The following is a 23,384-nucleotide window of genomic DNA, read 5'->3' as shown; positions in this document are numbered from 1 at the left end:
ACTTGTGATTTCCCATAGGAGATGGGCAAAACAGGTGAAGGGGATTCAGAGACACAAACTTCCAGTTATAAATAAGCCATGATGATGAAAAGTACAACACAGGGAATATAGTCAATAATATTGTAATAGCTTTGTGTGGTGACTGCACTTATCATGGTAGTCATTTTGTAATGTGCATCAATATCAAATCACTATGTTTTACACCTAAGACAAATATAATATTGTATGTCAACTTTACTTCAATGATAGATGATAGATAGATAGATAGATAGGTGATAGATATAGATAGATGATAGATAGATAGATAGATACATAGGTACATAGATACATAGATAGATGGATAATAGATAACAAAAACTTCCCACAAGCAAATACCCAGTACCAGATGGCTTCACTGGTGAGTTCTACCAAACACTTAAAGAATAAATTCCAATCTTCTTCAAATCTTTCCAAAAATAGAAGAGGGAAAAGAACTTTCAAACTCACTTTATAAGCCCACCATTACCCTGACACTAAAACCAGATGAGGACACTACAGAAAAGAAAATTACAGGCCATTATTCCTGGTAAACATCAATGCAAAAATCCCCAACAAAATATTAGTAAACCAACCTTAACACATTAAAAGGATCATATTCATGATCAAGTGGGATTTATTTTAAGGATGCAAGGATGGCTCAACATGCATGAATCAATCAGTGTGATAAATCACATTAACATAATACAAGGTAAAACTCATGATCTCAATCTATGCATAAAAAGGGTTTAACAAAAGTCAACATTCTTTCATAATAAAAACCCTCAATAAACTGGGTATAGAGATAATGTACCTCAGCATAATAGGTACATTATGAGAAGCCCATAGCTAACACCATACTCGAAGGTGATGTGTATAGAAAACTATAAAGAGGCTACCAAAAAAAGCTATTCCTAATAAATTAATCCATTAAAGTTGCATGATACAAGATCAATATACAAGAAGTCAGTTGTATTTTTATACACTAACAATAAATTATCATAAAGAAAAACTAAGAAAATAATCCCATTTACAATAGCATTAAAAAGAATAAACTACTTAAGAATAAATTTAACCAAGGAGGGGAAAGACCTGTACACTGAAAACTATAAGACATTGATGAAAGAAATTGAAGAAGACACAAATAAATGGAAAGACATTCCATACTCATAGATTGGAAGAATTAATATTGTCAATACATCTATACTACTGAAAAAAATCTACAGAATCAGTGAAATCCTTATCAAAACCCCAATGGCATTTTTCACAAACTAGAACAATCCTAAAATTTTTATGGAGCCACAAAAGGTTCTAAATAGCCGAAACAATCTTAAGAAAAGCTGAAGTTATCATGTTCCCTGGTTTCAAACTATATTACAAAGCTATGATAGTCAAAACAGTATGATATTGGCATAAAAACAGATATGTAGTTCAGTGAAATAGACACTACAGAAATAAACCCATGTTTACATGATCAACTAACTTGTAACAAAGGAGGCAAGAATATACAACAGGCAAAGGACAATCTCTTCAATAAATGATGTTGGAAAAACTGGATAGCTACATGCAAAACAACGAAACAGGACCCCTATCTGACACCATACACAAAAATCAATTCAAAATTCATTCAAGACTTGAACGTAAGACTTGAAGCCATAAAACTCCTAGAAGAAAACAGAGGTGGTAAGCTCCTTAACATTGGTGATGGCCGTAATTTTGAATTTGACACCAAAAGCAAAATCAACAAAAGCGAAAACAAAAAACTGGGTATACCTCAGACTAAAAAGCTTCTGCTTAGAAAAAAGAAACCATTAACAAAATGAAAGAACAACCTACGGAATGAGGAAAAATATTGCAAACCACACATCTGATCAGGGGTTAATATTCAAAACATACAAGAAATGCATACAACTTAATAGCAAATAAGTAAACAGACAAATAAATAAATAAAACAAATAACCTGAGTGAAAAAAAAAATGGGCAAATGCCCCAAATAGACATTTTTCCCAAAAAGGCATATAAATGGACAACAGGTACATGAAAAGGTGTTAAATATCACTAATCATTAGAGAAATATAAACCAAAACTAGAATGAGCTATCACCTCATATGTCAAAATGGCTAATTTCAAAAAGACAAGAGACAACAAGTGTTGGCAAGGATGTGGAGAAAGGGGGGCCCTCTTGCCCTGTTGGTGGGAATGCAAACTGGTGCGGCCACTCTGGAAAAGAGTATAGATTTTCCTCAAGAAACTAAAAATAGGATGATCTGGCAATCTGACCTCTCTCTGTATACCCAAAGGAAACACATTATTATATTGAAAAGGTATCTGCACTCCCATGATCTTTAAAGCCATAGCCAAGGTATGGAGACAACATCAATGTCCACGGGTGGATGAATGGATGAAGAAATGTGTTATATATATCCAACTGAATATTATTCAGCCATAAAAAGGAAGGAAATTTTGCCATTTGAGACAACATGGATGGACCTTAAAGGCATCATGGAAAGTAAAATACCCCAGGCAGAAACATACAAATACTGCATGGCATCAGTTCTAAGTGTAGTCTTAAGAAAAAGAAAAAAGAAAAAAAAGTCAAACTCATAGAAACAGAGACTAGAAAAGGGACGGGAGGTGGGGGTGGAAAATAGGGAGAGGTTGGTAGAAGGATACAAAGCGTCCGTTGCAAGATGAGTAAGCTCTCAGGATCTAATGTGTAGCATGGTGACTACAGTTGCCAACATCTTATTGTACAATTGACTGCGGAGAATAGAACTTAAATGTTCTCACCAAAAAGGGGGGGAGGGGAGTGAATAAGTGAAGCGATTGAGGTTTTCATTAACTTCATGCGGGAGATTGCCTCACAATATATACGTATAACAAATCGCCATGTTGTAGGCTTTACCTGACAGTTTTGTCAATTATATCTCGACAAAGCTAAAATAAAAACACCCTTCTACATTTCTTAGGTAAAGCCTGGAGTTCTAGTGATCATGGCAAATAAAAAGAGGTAAAACATTTATGTCTCACTGGGCAGCAGAGATGGGTCTAAATGTTTTGCATGTGTGAATCAATTTACTTCATCCTCATAAGCCTGAGGATGTCTGTATCATCAATCTATTTATAGAGCAGGACTCAAGGACTTCCTGTCCTTCTCCAGGCGGTGAGATATCGCAAAAGCAAGTGAGTCTGAGTGCAGACTTCACAAAGGAAGCCGGAGTCCGCTGGAGAGAAGTGGAACATGTTTGCTTCTAAGTCATACTGGACCCTCATTCCAGATGCCCATAATGGGAAACTTGGCATTTCTCCAGTCAATCTTGGAAAACCAGCTTGGGCTCCGTTTTTTGAAAGCAAAATAGAAACGGTGTAATACTCTTTCAGTTGTGGACTGCCGGCGGAATCCAACAACCCAACTTGTGGCTTATACATTACTCTAATTGCAAGAGAGTAGGGATATTTGAGAGGGGGAGGGGGGTGGGGAGAGAGACGGTTTTTTCCTGGCAAAGCTTCTTTTTTGTACATGAGGAAGTTACTCATGCTTCAAATACTTAGCATTTAATATTTAATTAAAAGCTACTATTTGGGCAATTCTAGGGATAGAAAATTAAATGCATGCAGAAAGTCTCTAATAATTATATGCGTGATCTTATTTTAAGAACAAAGTGTTGATGCTATTCTTGTCACTTTTCCTGAACGTTCCTTGCATCTGGCCAACGTGCGGAGCCGAAAGAACTCTGGACAAAGAACGGGGCTGACTCAGGCATGTCCTGGCCTTCCCCTGGCTGCGCTTTGGGAGGAATCATCTGAACTTCTCGGGACTGTTGCCCTTTGGTCAAGTGGTAGGGTCGGTGAGCCAAAGTAACGTTCTTCTACCTATAGAGCTCTTACCACAGACAAGTGGGAGGTTGGACATCCGGAACACTTTTTGTCCCAGCTTTATTCTTCCACTTTCAGCTTGCCCTCGTTAAGGGCAAACTGTCTTCCCCCTGGGAAATACAAGGTTAACAATGGTGCAAAAGAGGAAAGGGAAACCTCGGTGGCCCAGAGACCTCCACCCTCACATCCCCCAAAGTTCTGCAATGTCCCCAAGCCTGGAAGAAGGCCTCCCAAAGATCCAAATAGGATTGCTACCTCTACAGACGCACACAGCACACCCCTGTCCTGTATGGGTCACAGGCATTGGAGGCAGGCCAGGGGCACGTCTGCATCTTTCAGGAGAGTGAGAAGGGAGTCTGAAGGCAGAGCCAGGAGCCCCCCACCCTTGGGGCAGAGTGGGAGGCATTCACTGCACGGAAAAGCAGGGAGACAAGTCGGTCTTACCGCAAGCCCCATATCCCGTGTCATCTCCATCCAAACCACGGGACGGTAAAATGGATGTAGACAATGACAACGTGGGATGGATGGAAACTGATGAATTCTGTCCTGGAAACTTTACCTGACATAGTGTATTTCAAAAAGATTGTCACCCAGAAAGTATTCAAATTTAAATTTAAATGGAAAGCATTAAAATCTCCACCCTCCGACAGAAATCACTTTTCCAGAAGAGTTTATTTATGATTCTGGATAACCGGAGTTCTGGGTTATCCAGAACCGGTTATCCAAAACCAGAGTTTTGGGTTATCCAACAACAACTTTGTTGTTTTCTACAATGAGAAATAATTCTGATGAATTCTAACTGCGATTTTTCTGTATACCTCAAAATTTGCTTGGCATTCCTCACATTTTTCAAAGTGGATTTAGGTGCCATTCCCCAAAATAGCCTAGAGTCAGCATTTATTGAATGCCTGCTGCATGCCTGGACTGTGCCAAAAACATATGCAAAAATTATCTTAGCCCTTGGAACTACATCATGGTGGGAGCCTGGGGGGATTGGTATTGCCCCCGGGTGACTCACAAGGAAACTGAGGTTTGCACAGGTTAATTAAGTGATCCCAAACCAAACAAGGACCACGTCAGGATCCAATGCCATGTCCATCTGGCTCTAGAGCCACGTATTCAACTTCTAGAAGGAGGTGTGGAAGAAAGGAAAGCAAAACACAGGGCTTAGATAACTGATTTAAAAAAAAAAAAAAAAAGGCTCTGATGAGAAAGCCAAGTTGGCTCCATTTCTAACTCCAAAGCCATTTTTCCTCAAAAGGTACTTAGACATCCATTTAAGGCCGTGTTAACAGCAGTCATTGCAACCTGGGTCTGATTCTAGCAACAGCTTTGGATCCCTTCAGTGAAGAAAAAAAGCCTTTTGAAGAAGAGGAGACTCCTCATTTGGTCCAAAAATCAGAAAATAGCAAGAGGAAGCGAGAAGCACTCATTCTTAGGCCTCATCTGGTTGATTTCACATCGGGTCTCCTGCTAAGTCGAGAGGAGAGCCCACGAATGCCCTAGAAAACTGGAAGCTTCACCAGGCAGAATCCGGGCCCCGAGTTTCCAATGTAAGGAGACTTTGTGGCGACGCTCCTGGCAGACAGAAGTCACCACATCAGTGAGGAATGCTCGAACTCAGCTTGTAGCCAAGAGACGTCAGGTTCGAAAAGTCTCGGTGTTCAGGCTGAGCGTCTGTCAGAGGCCATGGTGGATTTTTGCAAGCTTGAGCATCAACCACTTTGGGTGAGTGCACAACCTTTCCCAGGGGTGGTACGTTCCCACGAGGGGAGAAAACACAGAGGTCATGGGTGCTGCCGGGAGCATAAAGCATTTTCATCAAGCCTCTGCAAACACCACCCCAAGCTGTCTGGAACTCCCCTATGGATGCGCAGCTCTCAGCCGGAGAGGCTGTTCCTGTAGGAATTTAAGTCTGGCTCTCAGCTACTTCTAGTTTTTGTTTGTTTCTGAAAAGGCGGGAGAAAAAGACAGGCAGGGAGTTGAAAGAGAGGCACTGAATGGCCTCTCTTCTATTGTTCCTCATCCTGTGAAACTCAGCGTTTCACTGCTAACCTAATGCTGATCCAGCCAGAAAGTCCCTGGGAGGCATCAGAGGGAACCCACAGCACCCTCGGGGGCCCCCAGACCCGGCTCCTCCGTCTGTCTCCAAGGCAGGTGCGGGGACAGCCTCGCCGCCAACATTTTTGAGGACTTGGACAGAGGGGCCTGAGCAACACCGCTGGAGTTAAACGGAGGTAAAGGCAGAAGCCAGCTGGATGCACCTTGCAGTCTCAGCACCCTCGAGCTGTGAGGCCAAGGATGTCGGAGCACCGTCCACGAGATAAAGGCCTTGCCCGGACCTCTGTGCTGCAGCCACCAGCATCGGATTGTTCACAACCAAGCTGACATGACTTTCCATCACCCCCTGGCTTCAGGCGGATGAGATCTAAGTGGACACAAGAGTGCCGGCCTCTCTGACTTCTGGTGCAGGGCTATTCACGCTAACCGCACACTGTGTTTATCAGGGAAGAGTTTCCTTCTGCAACACATGAGTAGTACTTTGCTGTGTGGGGTTGCCCCAGTGCTTGGACAATACTCAGTCATTCTCCCCTCGTCTGGCATCTTTCTTTTTTTTAATATTTTAACATTTATTTATTATTTTTGAGAGAGAGAGAGAATGAGTGGGGAGGGGCAGAGAGAGAGGGAGACACAGAATCCGAAGCAGGCTCCGGGCTCTGAGCTGTCAGCACAGAGCCCGACGCGGGGCTCGAACTCACGAACCATGAGACCATGACCTGAGCCCAAGTCGGATGCTTCAACAACTAAGCCGCCCAGGCTCCCCAGTCTGGTCCCTGTCTGATGTTGGGCAACCTACACTGATACACGCTCAGAATCTTCTCCAGCAAAGTGGAGCCAACACCAGAAAGATGTCCATCTTAGAAGAAATGGCTGAGTGTTGTCCCAGGACACAGGATGTCATCCCTTCTCATGATACATTTATTAATAATTATTCTTATACTCTAATAGTGATCTTTCCCACTGCCAAAAAAAAAAAAAAAAAAATTCGAACTGACCCAACAGATTTTCAACAACTATATTAGTAAAAGTGAGAATAAGCTTGCTTTTCACTAGCCCAGAAAGAAAAATATTTGAACATTGAATAGACAGACTAGGATTTTGATTTTTTAAGAAGTTCTAACATTGATCATTTTTTAGCCGTCTGAAAAGAGAAACTGGTGTACTGGTAGAGAAAACACATCTCTTCTCCAGAAATAAGCAACGAAAAGCTGGCTTACTTTGCTATGGAGAAAATCAATCCATTAATTCCATTGGCCTCCCTCACCCTCCATTTAGAGAAGGGCTTGGGGTCTGTCACACCCTGCCCAGCATAAGGACCAGATAAACACAGAGAGAGAGTGATGGTTCCAGCCTCAGGGAGCTCAGGCTCGAGGAGGAGCTGGCAGGATAACTCTTAGATTTCCTTCCATTTAAAACTCCACACTTTGGCAGTTAACGATGCTGATGGAAAACATGGCGGGCTCACTATCTGATTTCCCTCCAAAAGTAGCATCGAGTTACTGATGCCAGCTTCCTTCTACCCTTCCGTTAGCCTGAGCGTCTGTAGTGGGTTTTCCAGTAAAAAGTAACTGAGGTGCCCAAGAGAATATCTAGATGTAAACTAGAGTCACCTGCCCCCTAAAACCTCCATCAGATTGATCAGCATCTAACTCTGTGTTCTGTGCCTGGCTGATGCCTTCAGTAAGATGCTAGGGGACCCCTCTCTGGAAGCCGTTTGCTTCTATTCTCCTGCCCTCTGGCTCCAGTGAGTGTGAACGAGGTAGTAACCACCTTGCTGGGGGGCTCAGTTTTTTTGAATTCGCTCCTGTCAGACGAAAGCCAAAGGTACGTCCAGGTGAGGACGGGAGGAAGTCGTATCTCATGAGGGTCGATGCCGTGAAGCTCTGCCTTGGAGCGTCCTGCTGTTGAAGGCCAGGGGCACTGGGCGCACCCTGACTGTGGCCCCTGTGCATGCGTCAGCCCCCCGGGGCATCTTGCTGGTGGCCAGGAGTGAAAAGCGGTTTGATGATCTCATGCCCCCTTTGCTCAACAACTACTCCTTCGTCAGATATTTGGGGAGCACTTGTTCTGAACAGCCCCTGCTCCGTCTGCCGGGGATCCTCCCGGAACCACGCGCTCGCCCCTCAGGGCACTTGTCTTGCCTTCCAGCAGCGGGAGGTGAGCAGCGAGCAAGGCCACAGCGCAGCAGATGGTCGTAAAGGCAGAGCAGGGAAGGAGACAGAGGAGGCCTGGCAGGGCTGCTGTTTTGCTTCAGGTGGTCCCGGAAGGCTGCTCTGCTAAGAGGACGTCTGAGCGGGGACCAGAAAGAGGAGGAAAACCATTGCAGGTGGAAGGAACGGCAGGTGCAAAACACGGGGGCAGGGGCCGCGGCAAGAGGAAAGGACGGTACAGTTGAGCGGAAGGAAGGAGGAAGGCGATGGGGGACGAGGTCGAAGAGGCCGGCTCGAGCAAGTCGTGCAGGTCGGGCGGAGACTCGAACCGGTGCTCGGCGGGGACAGCCAGCCACTCAAAGCAACTTCGTCCGCTTTCTGCCTTAGGAGCCTACTCCGGGTATGTGCGGAGGGTAACGCAAGGGTGGAGGCCAGGCCGCTGGCGTCTCGTGGGCCCGGGGAGGGACAAGGCCCGCTCAGGCAAGCGGGCAGAGCGGGAAGCCGCCAGAAGGCACCGGTCCCTGGATGGATCTTGAACGTGTTGAACAACTAGGTGTGTGGCGCGAGAGGAACCGATGGCACAAGCGTGGCTTCGGCCCTGGGCGGCCACCGCCTCGCCCTCCTCGCCCGGGGGGGCTCGCCAAGGTCCAAACGAGGATGCTCGTGTCCCCCAGAGGACAGGTCTGGGGGAGAGAGGCTCCTGTGAGGAATGTCCCGCCCACCGTACACATATCCACGGGCTCCCTTCTCCCCTTCCCGAGGAGGCGGAGGGGGCTGAGCCGTCCTCTGGCAGGAAGACAGTCCAAGGGAACTTTTCCTAGAATTGTGAGTAACAGAGCACTGCTAAAAATGAGGCTTGACTTTACAGGGCACATACTGGAAACGAAAACTATTAATAGGTTCCTGCGGACGGCTGCCATGCTGGAAAAGGCCACGCAAGGCAGCGCTCACAGGAGATGGAAACGTTCCAGGGCCCCTAAGCAGGGCAGGGGGAGAAAACCATCTCAGAGAGGTGCCTTAGGAACGCACAAAAGGTCAGCAGTCACTTCCCACCACCCCCGTCAGTGGCCAAACAGAGCCGAGAGCCAGCGTGTGGCTATTTGAACCGAAAGCTATGGACGAAGCCAAGAGGACAGACTCCACTGTGGTTTACCAGAGATGGTGAAAAGTCATTAACTCTCGAAGGACCAACAGGACACATGCCCCCAACCTCGAATCTAGTACAGTGGTTCACTTACATTAGTAACTGGTAAGCAGTCAAGCCCACCCTGATGAGAGTCGTGGCCCAGACTCTCCAGGCTCAAATCCTGGATGAGGAGTAGGGGTGCTGAGTTGGATGCCTTCCGGTCCCGTTCCGTGCTTGCACAAATAAAGACAAATAAAGGGTGCCTCGGTCCCCTTCACCAACACTCGCCAACACCCAGCTTGTGCAAGACACTGGATGAGCCATGCCCACGCAGGACAGCATCTGTGAACCCAGTGTGCTGTGGGGACAAAGAGAAAACCATGCAGCAGGAATGAGAGTGGTTGAAAAACAGCCCATTTCTCTCAAATAGCAAAATGGAAAAAACAAACAAACAAACAAAAACCCCTGAATTCTCTTCGTGTGCCTTTTTCCGTAACCAGTGCCCTGGAGAACTATAGATCCCCAATGAAAGAGTTTCAGCATAGAAAAAAGAGCAGAGCTTTGTAATCTTAGAGATCCTACTTTGAATCCAAATATACCAGCTGCCGGCCGACCTTTGAGAAACCGACCTAATGTTTTTGAACCTCAGCTTCCCCATCAGTGAAATGGGCATACGCTACTCATGCCAGGGAATTGTGAGGATCGACCGGGATAACAACGCAAAGGGGACCGGCCCAGTGAGCTGCTGCAAGTGTTGGTTTGCCTTCCCGGTTGCTAATGGAAGACGAAAACAAAGAAGTTAAGCCAAGGGAACTTACACAGCCTGGGAATCCAGAAGGAAACCGTTGCAGTAGGCATATTTTCCAAATTGTGTCACTGGACACTGATCACATACTGAGTATAGTTGCGAGAAATGGCGCCCCTCTTGTCTGTCCCCTACCAGGGTGCCCTCCGTGCCAGTGCAGGATCGCAGTAATTCTCAGAATTTGTCCAATTTGCAAATGAACAGAGATTGCCTTTTGCTTTTTTCCTTAATCTTGTAGATTGGTCATGTTTTCTTCAGAATTTAGAGGACCCCTGAGCTAGCCGGAGGGCATTCTTTGGATGCCAAGACTCAGGAAACCCCATGAGGTGCTTCCTCTCCTGCTTCCCGATTTCACCTGTGTGTCCCACAAAGCCAGAAACTCCTCAACTAGAAACCGTCTGTGACTGAATCAACGTTTTCTTTGTTTTTTAACCTCTTGGAAGAGATTTGGGAGGAATCTAAGTATCATTGTAAAATCCACAAAGTCCCAACCCCACTGAGCAAGCAACAGATGAGGGAAATTGTTCCACATCCTGTCGAGAGGACCGGGAGGAAGAATGTGCCGCGTGGTGCGAAAACTCGGTTTTGATTCCTGATGTTGAACATCTGCCATGCATTTGCAGGCAGCTACCAGCTCAGGCAGACAGCGAGGACCCTAGGTTCAGAAGTCTCTGAGTGCAAACTGGAGCCGTCACCCTCGGCAGCTGTGGGAACATGGACAGGAAGCAAGGGACCCTGGAAGAGACAGTGTAGGAGTACATCCTGTGGGGATAGATAAAAAATAACGGCCAGGCTGTGGGAACCTCTTCCGAGCAGACACGTGAGCTCAAGAATTTCCTGAGCCAAAGACCCAACTCCAGCTATGTGTTGTATCTGTTTATTTGTTTTCCAAGTGATTCTGCCTGATTCTGACAAAGTGAAAGAAGATTTCAATCTCAGGCGCGGACGGTCGTGTCTTTTTTAAGCTTTTGCTCACGGAATGCTCGCATGATACCGGGGCAAGAAGTGCCAGGCTGAGGTCAGGGTTTGCCGCCAGGGCCAGTGGAGCGTGGGCGGCGGTGACGGGTGTCCAGCAGGTCCCTCCCGCCGGCAGAGGACGCTGCTCAGCAGGCACCCCCTCGGGTCCGGGATTGCGAGGGGGCCTTTCCCACTGCCTCAGCCTCCTCTGGGCCAGTGAAGACAAGCTGTCTCAGAATCACACAGGCAGGAAGCAGTTTATCACAATCAGGGGCCTTATCAGAGTCTGGCATTCTTCTCAGTTTCCAAGAAAACTGCTCCATAATTTTTACCAAGACTTATAATTCATCCCTCCAGGCTTGCATATTAGCATTCTAAGCAGTAACGTACATGTTGGGCAAAATTACGTTTCCAGGACTTTTTAGAGGCAGAGGCTTACTCTTTAATCCTTTGAAGGTAATACCTGAATGGATCTGTTTGCACACACCTCTTCAGCTGCTGTGACAGATTTGGGGAGGGGGCTTCCGCACCGAGGCACATGCATTTCACTTACCCCCAGCAGGTGCATGGTCTGGCCCCCACGTCGGCTTGGCCGGCCCACGGTCCACAGGGCCCGTACTTCCCCTGAGTGTCTCCTTGATGCCCCTTGGGAAACTGTCCCCCTCTGTTAGATCTCACTTTCTGATCACGTTTCCTGTGACCTCAAAGCCTGCTTTACAGGGTACCTGACTCCGTGTTTGCACACGGTGAATATTCATGAAACACTCCGCTGAGTTGAGCCGGGTTGAACTGGCCCTGCACGGGTTCACAGATTCCCTGTTTTCTCCCTCATCTTTCCCATCCAGCAGCCCTCCACCCTCACGACTTTCTCCCCGAGGTCTCCTCTACATCCGGCTCCTCAGGAGGCCAAGTGTCCGGGAGCACATCACCCTCCCCGAGTGTGCTCTTTACTAACCTAAGTTTTAGTTCCACGTGATCTGTGTATTTCAACTAGTTGGGTTTTTTTTTTCATTTTCCTTAAAGAAATGCCCCCTTGCTTCCACCTCTTCGTTGCACCCCTCTTTTCAAACCTTCCCCTCGACACCTCCGTGCCCTGGGAGGACAAGACGGGGCCGGCCGTCCGGGCCGAGGCGCCCATGGGCACTTGGAAGCCAGCCCTGCACCACTGCGCTGGGGCCCCTTGCGCTGTGGCCTTTCTCTCCACTCCTTTCCAGCAGACGCAGCCAGGGTGTCTGTCCTGGCTGGCTCTGCCCGCATCCAACTCTCTCCCGCGTGTTTACACACTCGCCTTCCACCGTGGGCCCTCCTAGGCTAAAGCGGTCCACCTGACAGACCGCCTCGCCCTGGGGTTTTATTGGGCGAACGTGGATATCCACCTGCGTGACGCTGAAGGAGAAGGGACAGGGCAGGAGGAGGTCCCTGGCAACGCCAAAGACTCACGAAGAGGAATTAAACATTCCCCGGGATTCGGTGCCGACCATCTCTCAAAGCATCTTCTGATTTCCCAAAGCTGATGGAAATATTCTGAAGGTATTAATAGAATGCAGATGTTGAGGAATGCCACTTAGAAGTCTGCTGAACAAATGACCCTGTTGGGAGGTCGTTTCCAGTCTCCGGGGACATTCCACAGAGGGCCCAGCTGATTGTCTCATATTGAAACAACATGTCCAACACACATTCCAGCTAGTAGAAAGCGGAACAGGGCTACTCTGACCAAATATAAATCATGAGGCGAAAGGGCAACTTCGCTGCCTCAGTTCTCCCTCCCTCCTTCCCCGATTCACCCTCCCGCCCCCTCCCACCCCCCAAGGAAAACAGAGCGTTGAGTAAGAGCCTGCCAAGCCAAGCGGACTCAGGCGCCAGCCGGAGGCCCAGCGCGGCACAGATGGCGGCCGTTTGGGGAGCTCACAGCTTTCGGCGCTGCGGCCCTGATGTTTTTACTTCGCTGCAATTTGTTTCTGATCTTCAGTCAAATCCTTACAACGCCGGGATCCCCTAGAGAGTTTATACTTTGACCTTATGACAATTAACACCAGAGGCCAAGGAACAAATAGATAAGAGAGAAATTCTACTGGTGAGAGGTGGATGGTCGGAGGACGAGGTGGGGTCCTATTACCCAAGTAAATGTGTTATTTGTGAAATTGTTTCCCATCCAATAAAAAGAACGCAGTGTCTTTAAAGAGACAAGTTGCCAAGATGGAAAGAAAGTCTTCTTTCAAAAACTGCCAGACCTGGCGATCCTCGGTTACTGCGCGTTCAAAAAAGGACACAAATTAGCTGAGGCTGGGGCCGAAGACCTTCCACGCGGGCCAGACGGGGCCTTTCATAGCTCGGTTTGGCTGGAGAGACGTGGGCGAGCCAGGGAGGGTCCCTGCCCAGCCCCTGCCTGCCCCCAGCCCTGAGGGGCAGACCCCGAGCCCGAGACCAGAAGCCGCGGTCGAATTCCAGGTTCCCCGACCACCAGGGTTGCTGGCAGGTAGCAGGAGGACACCCAGCAGAGCAGGAGCTGCATCCGTTCTCACCTCTTGGATGGGGCACAGGGTCTCTCAGGGAGGGAGGACGCAGGCAAGGGCCGTGGCTTTGTGGCAGGTACCGGGAAGGAGGGTCGGCAGGCCCCACCTGGGTCCTTGGGATTTGCCCAGAGATACGAACTCAGGAACAAAGGCACCCAGGAAAGCTCGGTCAACGCCCAGCCCGGAGCCAGAAGCGTCACAGCGGGGCCGGCAAAAGCAGGAGCCCCTCAGAGCTCGGGGCAGGGCACAGGGCCTCCGGTCCCCAGGCCCCCATTATCCGCCCTCCCTCCCTCCTGCCCCATGCACATGTTACACGGAGCCGGTGACCAGAGACAAGGGCTCCCAGATGGGGCGCTTCTTAGTTCAAGTCCTGGCTTCCTTTTAACTCTCTTTATCTTCCTTCCAAAGACGGTCCCTGTTTGGGGCTCAGTCCAGATCTGAAGTAAGGGGCCAGAGTGACATCAGCGTGCACTGATGGAGAGCGGCTGATGTTTGGGGTGCACGTGGTTTGCTGGGAGAACTGGCCTATCTCTCACGGAGACTTCCGTGGAGGAGGGCCCCGGAGGGCTGCGGGCTGTTCACCATAAATCACCCCATCCCGGGGGGAAAACAGCACAGGGTATGACAGATACAAAATGCTTCTCACCCACACAGAGGCATGTTAGCAAACACAGGAGCTAGGCCAGCTGAAGAGGCTAGTTTTCAAAAGAAATTCCAAGTTGAAAAGAAATAGCCCAAATTATTTTTTCCCCTGAGATTTTATCAGAAAGCAAGATTATTATTACCCTGCTCAGCTGAATGTTTGGGCTTCCTCCGAAAATAAAACATTCCTTTGATAGAGGACGCCTACTGACTCCCCCCCACCGGGAGTCCTGCTTTGAAGCACCAAGGGGTGGGGGGAGCTGGGGGGTGGTCCCTGCTTCCCTCCCAGGTGAGTGGAGAGGAGGGGCCGGTCTGCACAGTGCTCAGGGAGGCGAGGGTAGTAAAAGAACTGAGGAGAGAAATCTACTCAAGCTTGAGGGTCAAGGCGAGCTGGACAGTGAAAACACCATCTAGACTGGGATCTGAACGCATTACCCAGGTGACGAGGAACGGGAACTGGTTTAGGCCAAGGGACCCGCCAGTCCTTTTGGAGGGGGGAGGGGTGTCTCTCCTGGGGGAGTGGGAACTGGAGGGTGCCGTGAAGGGAGGTTTGCAGGAGCAAGCGGCAACCAGACCACAAAGTGTTACCCAGACCGTTAAACCATGTTAAGGCATAGACGTTTTTTGCAATTTTTTACAGCGGTAAAATACACATAAAATTTACCGTTTTAACCTTTCTAAGCGTACCGTTCGTTCGTGTTAAGTACGTTCATATTGTTGCACTTCCAGGAATCTTTTCACCTTGCGAAACTGAAATTCCGTTGCCGTGAAACAGCATCACCCCGTTCCCTGCTCCCCAAACCCTGGCCACCGCTAGTCTACTTTCCGTCTCTGTGATTTCGACTACTCTGAGCACCTCCCATAAGTGGAGCCATACGGTATTTGATTCTTTGTATCTGCTTATTTCACTTTGCCAGGGGCTCATCCATGTGGTGGCATATGTCAGAATCTCCTTCCTTTTAAAAAAAAAATTTTTTTTTATCATGTTTATTTATTTATGAGAGACACAGCACGAGTGGGGAAGAGGCAGAGAGAGAGGGAGACACAGAACCCGAAGAAGACTCCTGGCTCCGAGCTGTCAGCACAGAGCCCGACGCGGGGCTCGAACTCATGAACTACAAGATCACGACCTGAGCCCAAGTCGGCGCTTAACCGACTGAGCCACCCAGGCGCCCCTCCTTCCTTTTCAAGGCTGAATAATATTCCATTGTACGCATGTGCCACATTTTGTTTCTCTACGCATCTGTCTGCGGACACTTGGGTTGCTTCAGTGTTTTAGCTGTCATGAATATGCTGCTATGAACATGAATATACAAATATCTCTTCTAGACTCTTCAATTCTCTGGGCTAAATATCCAGAAGTAGAATTGCCAGATCATATGGTAATTCCATTTTTAACTTCTCGAGGAACCTCCATACTTTTTCCACGGCAGCTGCATCATTTTACACTCTCACCAACAGTGCACAAGGGTTCCAATTTCTCCACATCCTCGCCAACACCTGTTATAAGGATTAGACTTCTCAAGAGAAAAGCCTCAAAGGATTTTTTTAAGCATCCAATGCAGAGGGTTGAGTTAATCATGTTCCTCAGTTCTTGGCACATTATCATCATTAGCCCATACAAGTCCCCTGTAGCTATAATTATTAAATTTTACCATATCCCATTCCCCACCCTGTCCCTTTCCCCTTCAAAGGCAATCCCTCTTGCAGTGCGCTTCTTCATATTTGATGTGTTCTTACAAAGTGCATTTTGTATTTTTATGCACGGGTATTCTCCATTTATGTAAATGGATGGTGTGATTTGTCTTCTTAAATGTCCTGGGTTTTGTTTTTTTTTTATCCAAGTGCTCTGTTTTTCAGACAGTCCACACCACTGTGCACACAGGGGCCCATTGCTTCTTTTTTTTTTTTAATTTTTTTTTAATGTTTATTTATTTTTGAGACACTGAGAGAGCATGAGTGGGGGAGGGGCAGAGAGAGAGGGAGACACAGAATCGGAAGCAGGCTCCAGGCTCTGAGCCGTCAGCCCAGAGCCTGACGCGGGGCCCGAACTCACGAACCGTGAGATCGTGACCTGAGCTGAAGTCGGACGCTCAACCGACTGAGCCACCCAGGCGCCCCAGGGGCCCATTGCTTCTAAGTGCACACATGTTCTGTGACCCACGTGCCCTGCTGCAGGTTGCCCCAAACTCCCGCTGCACACGCGACGCTGGAGTGAACATCTGTAGACCCATCACCACGAGTGGATTCCCACAGAGCTATTTCTGGCTACAGAGTAGTCCCTTACTTGATTTGGTTCAAGGGAGTCAGTTGTGTCCAAAATGACCATCCCATTTGCACGCCCACCAGCAGGGCATGAGGGCTCCTGTGAGGAGGGAGCTGCGGCGGGAAATCATGCTTACAAACCAGATTAGAATTCAGACTTCAGTGTCTAAAGAGTGGAGCCATGGAGGCATGTTAGCAACCTCCTTAAAGGAAGCAAGTAGCCCCAGCTTTTATATTCTAAATACTTCTTAGGCAGTGTGTTTCCAGCCACTGCTGATAACTGGGCTTGACCACAGAAGGTCAACTTCAGAGATGAAGTTCTCTGCCCCATGCTCCCTACACCCTTCACTCACACTTGGAAGCTTGTGCAACCTTTTAAAAATGCACGTCAAAAGCAATTCACTAATAAGAAACCATAGACCAGCCAAGGATTGGGGGATTTCGGTCTCGCTCATGTGACGTCCTAGTCTGTTACTGTAACCTGCACTCATGTACACGGGCGCCTGCCTAAAGCTGTAGGATGCGTGGAGAACTGAACAGATGGTGAAAAGTGGAGTCGCTGAAGAGTGGCAGGGAGCTCTGGAAGGGGATAAGTAGGTGCTGCGGTCGAAGCCACTACAAAACAGGAGGTCAGACAGCCATCCTCCTGGGATCCCCTCCATCTATCACCAACATCACAAAAAAGGCACCTGGCAGTGCAGAGGACATAGTCATGCAGGGAGATGCCCAAGAGAGCGGACCCTCATGGGCCATATAGCATAAGGCTTGAGAATAAATAGATTATATGTAAACTAGAAATGAAAAGTCTGGATCCCTTATGCACACACTTGGGTCTCTAGACCTCAGTTTCCTGATCTATAAAATGGTGATAATAAAAAATGTGTCCCTCCTTGTTCTCAGGACTCACTCATTCTTTGTGCCAGGCACTGTTCTACGTGAAAGGAGGTGCAGCCATGAGCAAGTCAGACAGGATTTCTCTCAGGAGGCTTACGCCTTGGGAAGGAGAGATGGCAATAAATATATTTTATTCCCCAACCACCACCCCAAATCACAGCTCTGGTAATCCAGATGTTCGCTGGGGACTCCCAGCTCCTCAAGATCTGGATAATATCATATTCTGCCTCTACCCTAAACCCTGGGGGGATGGAGGAAAGTGTCATCTCCCAAAATTTTCTGCAAACAAGGTTCCATGGAATTTACTTCTCAAAGTCATCTCTGTCTCTTATTTCCTGCCTGCCCTGAATTCTTGTTCTATACATATTACATATTACAACGACTAAATCTTTCCTTGATTTACACACACACACACGCACACGCACGGTGACACGGTTTTACTAAGGCTCATGGAGATGGGCGGGGGCTTACAGAGAATCGATGCAGAACTTTAATATTTACTTTTGGTAATTTGTGTTTGCTTTGCCCTTCTGCCATTCTGTCGCTCAGTCCCCCTCTCGGCCCCCTTGTCCTCTCCTCTCTGTTCTCCTTGGCCCCCAACACCAAACACCATCTCCCATCAGTCTCATGGAACGAGTCCCTGCAGGCTCCCTACTGACCCCCAGCACTGGGCCCAGTGGATGGTGGTCCTGTCCTCATCTCCCTCTGACCTCCCCAAAGCTCTGACACTCATGACCACGCCTTCTTCTTCAAATGCCCTCTTCTCTTGGCTTTGGGCCCCCCCGCCTCTGCCACCCCCTAGGACGCTGACGCCCTTCCCCTCGCACATTAAATGTGGGATCTCTTCAAGGATTGGCCCTACACCCACATTTTCCTCACTCTATGTACCAAGAGTCAGCATGCCTGTTCTTCTAGGGATCGGAGAGTTAATGCTACAGGCTTCGTGGCCATCAGGTCTCCGTTGCAACTGCTCAGCTGTGTCGGTGCAGCACAGAAGGAGCAGCAGGTGGTGTATACACGCACGAGCACCACCATGTTCCGAGAAAACTTTACTTACAGAGCAGGCGGCCAGCTGCTTTGGCAGCCAGGGGGTTTCGCTCTCTCCTGAGTGGACAGACCCCTTCTCAAGTCTTCAACTGCCACCCGGATATATGGTTTCCACCCGGCTTTCTCCTCTGAGGTCCAGCTCCACTCTTGCCTCCTTGGATACACAAAATGCACCCCAGCCCACCGACCCCACGTGGCCCCCTCCCCTGGTCTTCTCAGAAACACAGCCATCCGATAAGACAATCCAGACCCCTGGGAGTCATTCTGGGCTCCACCTACGCCCTCAGATCTAAACCCAGAATGAAGTTTGCTGTTTTCCTCGCTGAGAATTGCTTCGGGTTACACTTTCCTCCCGCTCCACGGTGCTCCTCTTGCCCTCATTCCTGCCACCTTTGCCGGGACAGCCACACCAGCCTCCCGCCCGGGCTGCCCACGGCCGCCCCTTTCCTCTTCAACCCACTCTCTTCGGCACAGTCGACAGGATGTGGCTTAGGAGAGCGCTGAGCCTGGCCAGACGGCCCAGCGGCGTCCACCTCCCTCCCTCACCAGCTCCACCTCAGTCCCTAACCACCCCCGCATCTGCCTAAACTGCTCTTTTCGCCCCACTTTATCTGATTTCTTCTCATCATCCAAAGCGTCTGAATGAATGAGGTGAACATGCATTTGTTTGACCGGGACTGGCGAACTCCGGCCCACGGCCGAAGTCCATTCTCCATCCATCTTTGTAATTAAAGTGATACCGGCCACACGACCGTACAGTTGTGCACGCTGGCTGCAACAGCACGCCTGGGCAGTCACACCAGACCACGCAGCCTGCAAAGCCTCAAGTGTTTACTCTCTGGCCCTTTACGGAAAAAGTGTGCGCCCCTGATTCCGCTCATCTGGGAAGTCTGTCTTCCACACTGTACAGCAACCCCATAAGGGTAGAGACTGGGTCTGTTTTTCTTCACTATAACAGCCCTGTACTCCACACACAGTGCCTGGCAGCAGAAAGACGGTCAGTATTGGTTGAATGAATGAATGAATGAATGAACAATCAGAGTAAACAATCATGTGGCCAGGCCCGCTTTCCATGGTAAGGCATTTCCTGTCATGAGGCTGGCAGCGAAGGGGACAACTGTCCTTGCTTCTTTATGAACTCATGCACTCCAGGGCCGTCATAGTTGAGGCTCACGGATGACCTCTCATTCTTCTAAGAGGGAATAGGCATAAGAATAAATAGTCTGAATAGAGGAGGTCTGTTCCTCCAACCATGGGCAAAGCCATCAAGCACGAACCAAGACTTATGTTCACGGAACGGGCCCTCGAGCCCACGTCCCGCACCCGTCGCCACGGCCTGCACGGCACAGAGAACCTGGCTTGAGGGCCAAGTCACTTGAGGAAGCTCAGTCTTCTGGCTGCAGAGTCCCTTCTTGTCAACACACCAGCATTTCCAAATACGTATGGTATGGAAGTGATTAGGATGGAAAAGGGGAGTCCCTGCTCGAATGTGTTTGGGAAAACCTCAGTGGAGATTCTGCAGGAAAGAGCCCTGTTCACCGTTCTTGGAAAGTATTTGATCTCAGCAAAATACCTAGAAATCCTCTGCGGAGACTTGATGGACACACGTTTTGAATAGTCTGATGACCTGCCGTTTGTGACAATGTCAGAGCGGGTGTAGCATCCCTCCGTTGTCTGCCCAATGCCTACCACACGCCTGCCGTTGCTGACCTGGAGCTGAGAGGCTCTGGGGAGTCGGGGCCAGAGTCCCAGGCCTTCCTTCCTCTAGCATGCCTGCGGCGACTAAATCTCCCCTGCTCCATTCCTCAGAGGAAATGATTTCAACTGCCTTAAGAGAAAACCGATCTCACTCACTGCCTGGGCGAAGGAACCCACCCAGAACAGAAACAACGGAGGGAATCTTCTTGAGCGATCTGTGAGTCTGAAAGAGGAGCATACACACGTACTTACACGTGCGTCCGTTGAATTTCAGAAAACGACTCACTCTAGGTTACGCCCCTGTGAGCCCCCCGCCCACACTCTGTGCTCATAAATAACGATCGGTAAAGCAGCAACCTTCTGAGATGCCGCCAGTGGTCTCCTGTATGTGACTGGAGCCACCACCTACGTGTCATACACTGTGCAGCTTCCTCAGCGACGGGCCCCTCCTTCAGCGTTATATCACTCCCGCAGCCTGGCTTAGCGCTCAAAACGTGTTCGTTGAGTGGAATTGAAAGCCTTTCCACTTTCATCCTGCAGATGCCTAGCCAATAATACTTCTTGGGCACCTCCTATGTGCTAAACACCATTGTAGGCCAGCCCGGGAGCTCACGGTCTAGGTGGGGAGATGGGCAGAGAGGCTCTTGGCACGCCGTGTCATCGTGAATGACAGTGGTGAGTTTCCAGAAAGTTGCGGACGTCTTACAGAGTACTCCTGGTCATTGGAGCCCCTCACTAGGGTGGCACAGCCTAGAGCCAGGCTGGTGGAGCAGGGCACTAGGGCACAGGGGCACTAGGGGGCCATGCAAGCCTAAAGCCGCAGGGTGGCAGGCCGGAGGGCCTATCCAGGATGTGGACTGTGGGTGGCTGGTGGGCCGGCCTGCCACGACTGCACTTTGTGCCGCGGGTAACGGAAGCCACGGAAGATTTTTAAAAAGACTTTACTTCCGAATTTATTAAGTCTGTGTTTAACACGAAAGCTTAGTCTACGGGAAAGACTGTAAGGGAGAAAGCCTCCTCCTTACTTGAAAAGGCCCTGGAGCAAGGCTGCGGTGTTCCTAAACTAATTTGGGGCCTCCCCCTAAAGTACAGATGCAGCCCACCCCCTGGCAGGTGACACACGCGGTGTCCTGAGATCCTCCAACCTGCTCTCACGGGGACAACCCAGAAAGCCGAGGACCAAGAGGAACCCGTTCCTTCGGACCTTCTGGCTTCCTCCTGCCCCGGGCATGGGAGAGCACGCAGCTGTGGTGAGGCCTGGCCAGGGTACAACCGTGCCCCAAGACTGCAGGAGGACGCCAGTGCCAGGCTGCACCGTCCGCTGGTGTGGCCGGGGACAGGGCCCCGCAGGATGCTGGACAATACTGGGAAGGAAAAGGAGGGAATCCTCGACCTTGGGCCGGAGCCGGCCACAGACCACTGAACCCTGGGTGTCTCGAGTAGTCTCAAGAAGAAAAAAATTGTTGGAAGCTGACAAGGCAGCAAGTGAAAACAAAAGATTCTATCTGGTAGGAAATAGAACAAAATGGAGAGAAATTTGTTTTGTTTGGGGAGATAAAATAAGCAACAGACCACTGAACTCAGGTCAGCGGAGAGTTGCAGCCTCCCCCAACCCCACCCCCCCAGAACAGACAGCAGACGAAGAAGGAAGTGTGTTGGAGGCATGTATAAAAAGAAGCTATTTTGAGGAAAATTTCCTTAAGTCTAATATGGCTCCTTTCTGCATAGAAGGCAGCATCCGCGAGAACAGACGGCTGTAGGGATATTGTATTTGAAAGAATAAAATAATTTGGTCCAGTAGTGTTTTCCATATGCTTTAGACTCACTGTTCATACAAAAGCATTTTTGCCAGCAATAATTCATTGAATGCTTCTCAAATGCGCTGACCAATTACCAAGGGGGCTTAGGAACATAATTGCCAGGAGGGCTTTTGTGCCCCTCCGTCTGGTTTGTGTCTAGATAATTTCAGAAGCGGAGTGACCTCCTCTTTGGGAAAATTCTTTTCTATTTCATCTCACATGACCTTCTCCTATAGGATGGCCAGAAGGGCTTTCCCAACAGAGCCACTGCATCAGAAAATGCTTAGGAACTGAAAACTTCATTACCTGCTTCCTTGGAAGATTTCGTTTCCCAAATAGACAGACATCTTCATTCCAACAGGGGAGTCTAGCCATAATATCAGCCACTTGAATATGAAGTCCTATAGAGCATGCATCATCTGACCTGTCTTATAGGGATAGACCAACGAAGCTGTCACGTAAGCAAGTAATTTAGAGGAGCAATGCAGTTATTCAGAGCAGTCCTGGAAAAAGACACAGGTATTGGGACAAAGGGTCATTTGAGACTCATAGTGATAGGTCATTATTATCATGGAACTGAAGGGCTCCCCTGCCACTAATTAGCTGTGAATGGCCCCAGGCAATTGACAGATAGATAGATAGATAGATAATAGATGATAGATAGATCAGCTCTATGGAGATATAATTCACATACTATGTAGTGTGTACAATTCAATGATTTTTAGTATATTCATAGAGTTGTACAACCACAACCACAATCAATTTTAGAATATTTTTATCATCCCAAAAGAAAACTCCCTCCCATTAGCAGCCACTCCCTATTTACAACCAACCACTCCAGCCCTACGCAACCACTAATCTACCTTTTATTTCTATGGATTCCAGGCAAAATTTTAATATGCCTGAGCCTTGTTTTACCTGTAAAAGGAAAGAAACTGGAATGTGTGGATGCTAGAAAAGTTTTCAAAAGTTTCCATCTCGTTAAGACACCTCCGACTCTTGGGGCATCTGGGTGGCTCAGTCGGTTAAGTGTCCGACTTTGGCTTAGGTCATGACCTCATGCTTCGTGGGTTCCAGCCCCTCATCGGGCTCTGTGCTGACAGCTCGGAGCCTGGAGCCTGCTTCGGATTCTGTGTCTCCTTCTCTCTCTGCCCCTCCCCTGCTCACACTCTGTCTCTGTCTGTCAAAAATATTAAACATTGAAAAAAAATTTTAAAAAGATACCTAAGACTGATAATTAGGTGATGAATGATTTTTCATGGGACCTTGCAAAGAGGAGTCATGGCATTGGTCCTGGATTAAGTTCTTCCTTTAGGTAAGAGTGCAAAAGTCACTTGAGAGGTCAAGAGCACATTGCATCCCATTTCCTTGGTGCTCGAAGGCTCCACTCTGTTGCACACTCCTCTTTGGAGAGAAGAGGCATGGAGCCTCAACATAAGTCACAGAGCACACATAGTAACAGGGTATCTCACTAAGGTCCTAAGGATGAAAGCACTAGTCACATTCTAAAGAAAACTGATAGACATTCCAAGAGAC

At 48.6% G+C, this 23,384-nt stretch overlaps 1 long non-coding RNA gene across 2 annotated transcripts; it reads right to left on the bottom strand.

Moving 5' to 3' along the window:
• Window positions 1-634: 634 nt before the first annotated feature.
• On the bottom strand, window positions 635-12,743 carry LOC131494628 (uncharacterized). 2 transcript variants are annotated; one of them, XR_009253503.1, is made up of 3 exons: window positions 10,047-12,743; window positions 9,341-9,586; window positions 635-4,001 (listed from the first exon to the last, which is right to left on the bottom strand). It is a non-coding gene; the product is annotated as an uncharacterized LOC131494628 (long non-coding RNA). The 2 variants fall into 2 exon arrangements; XR_009253502.1 differs by lacking the exon at window positions 635-4,001 and adding an exon at window positions 4,624-5,840.
• Between the last annotated feature and the right edge of the window lie 10,641 nt (window positions 12,744-23,384).

The sequence above is a fragment of the Neofelis nebulosa genome, chromosome 14, assembly GCF_028018385.1.
Source record: "Neofelis nebulosa isolate mNeoNeb1 chromosome 14, mNeoNeb1.pri, whole genome shotgun sequence".
NCBI classification, from domain to species: Eukaryota; Metazoa; Chordata; class Mammalia; order Carnivora; family Felidae; genus Neofelis; species Neofelis nebulosa.
Note: the sequence above shows the minus strand (reverse complement) of the source record. Positions and strands in the feature narration are given on the sequence as shown.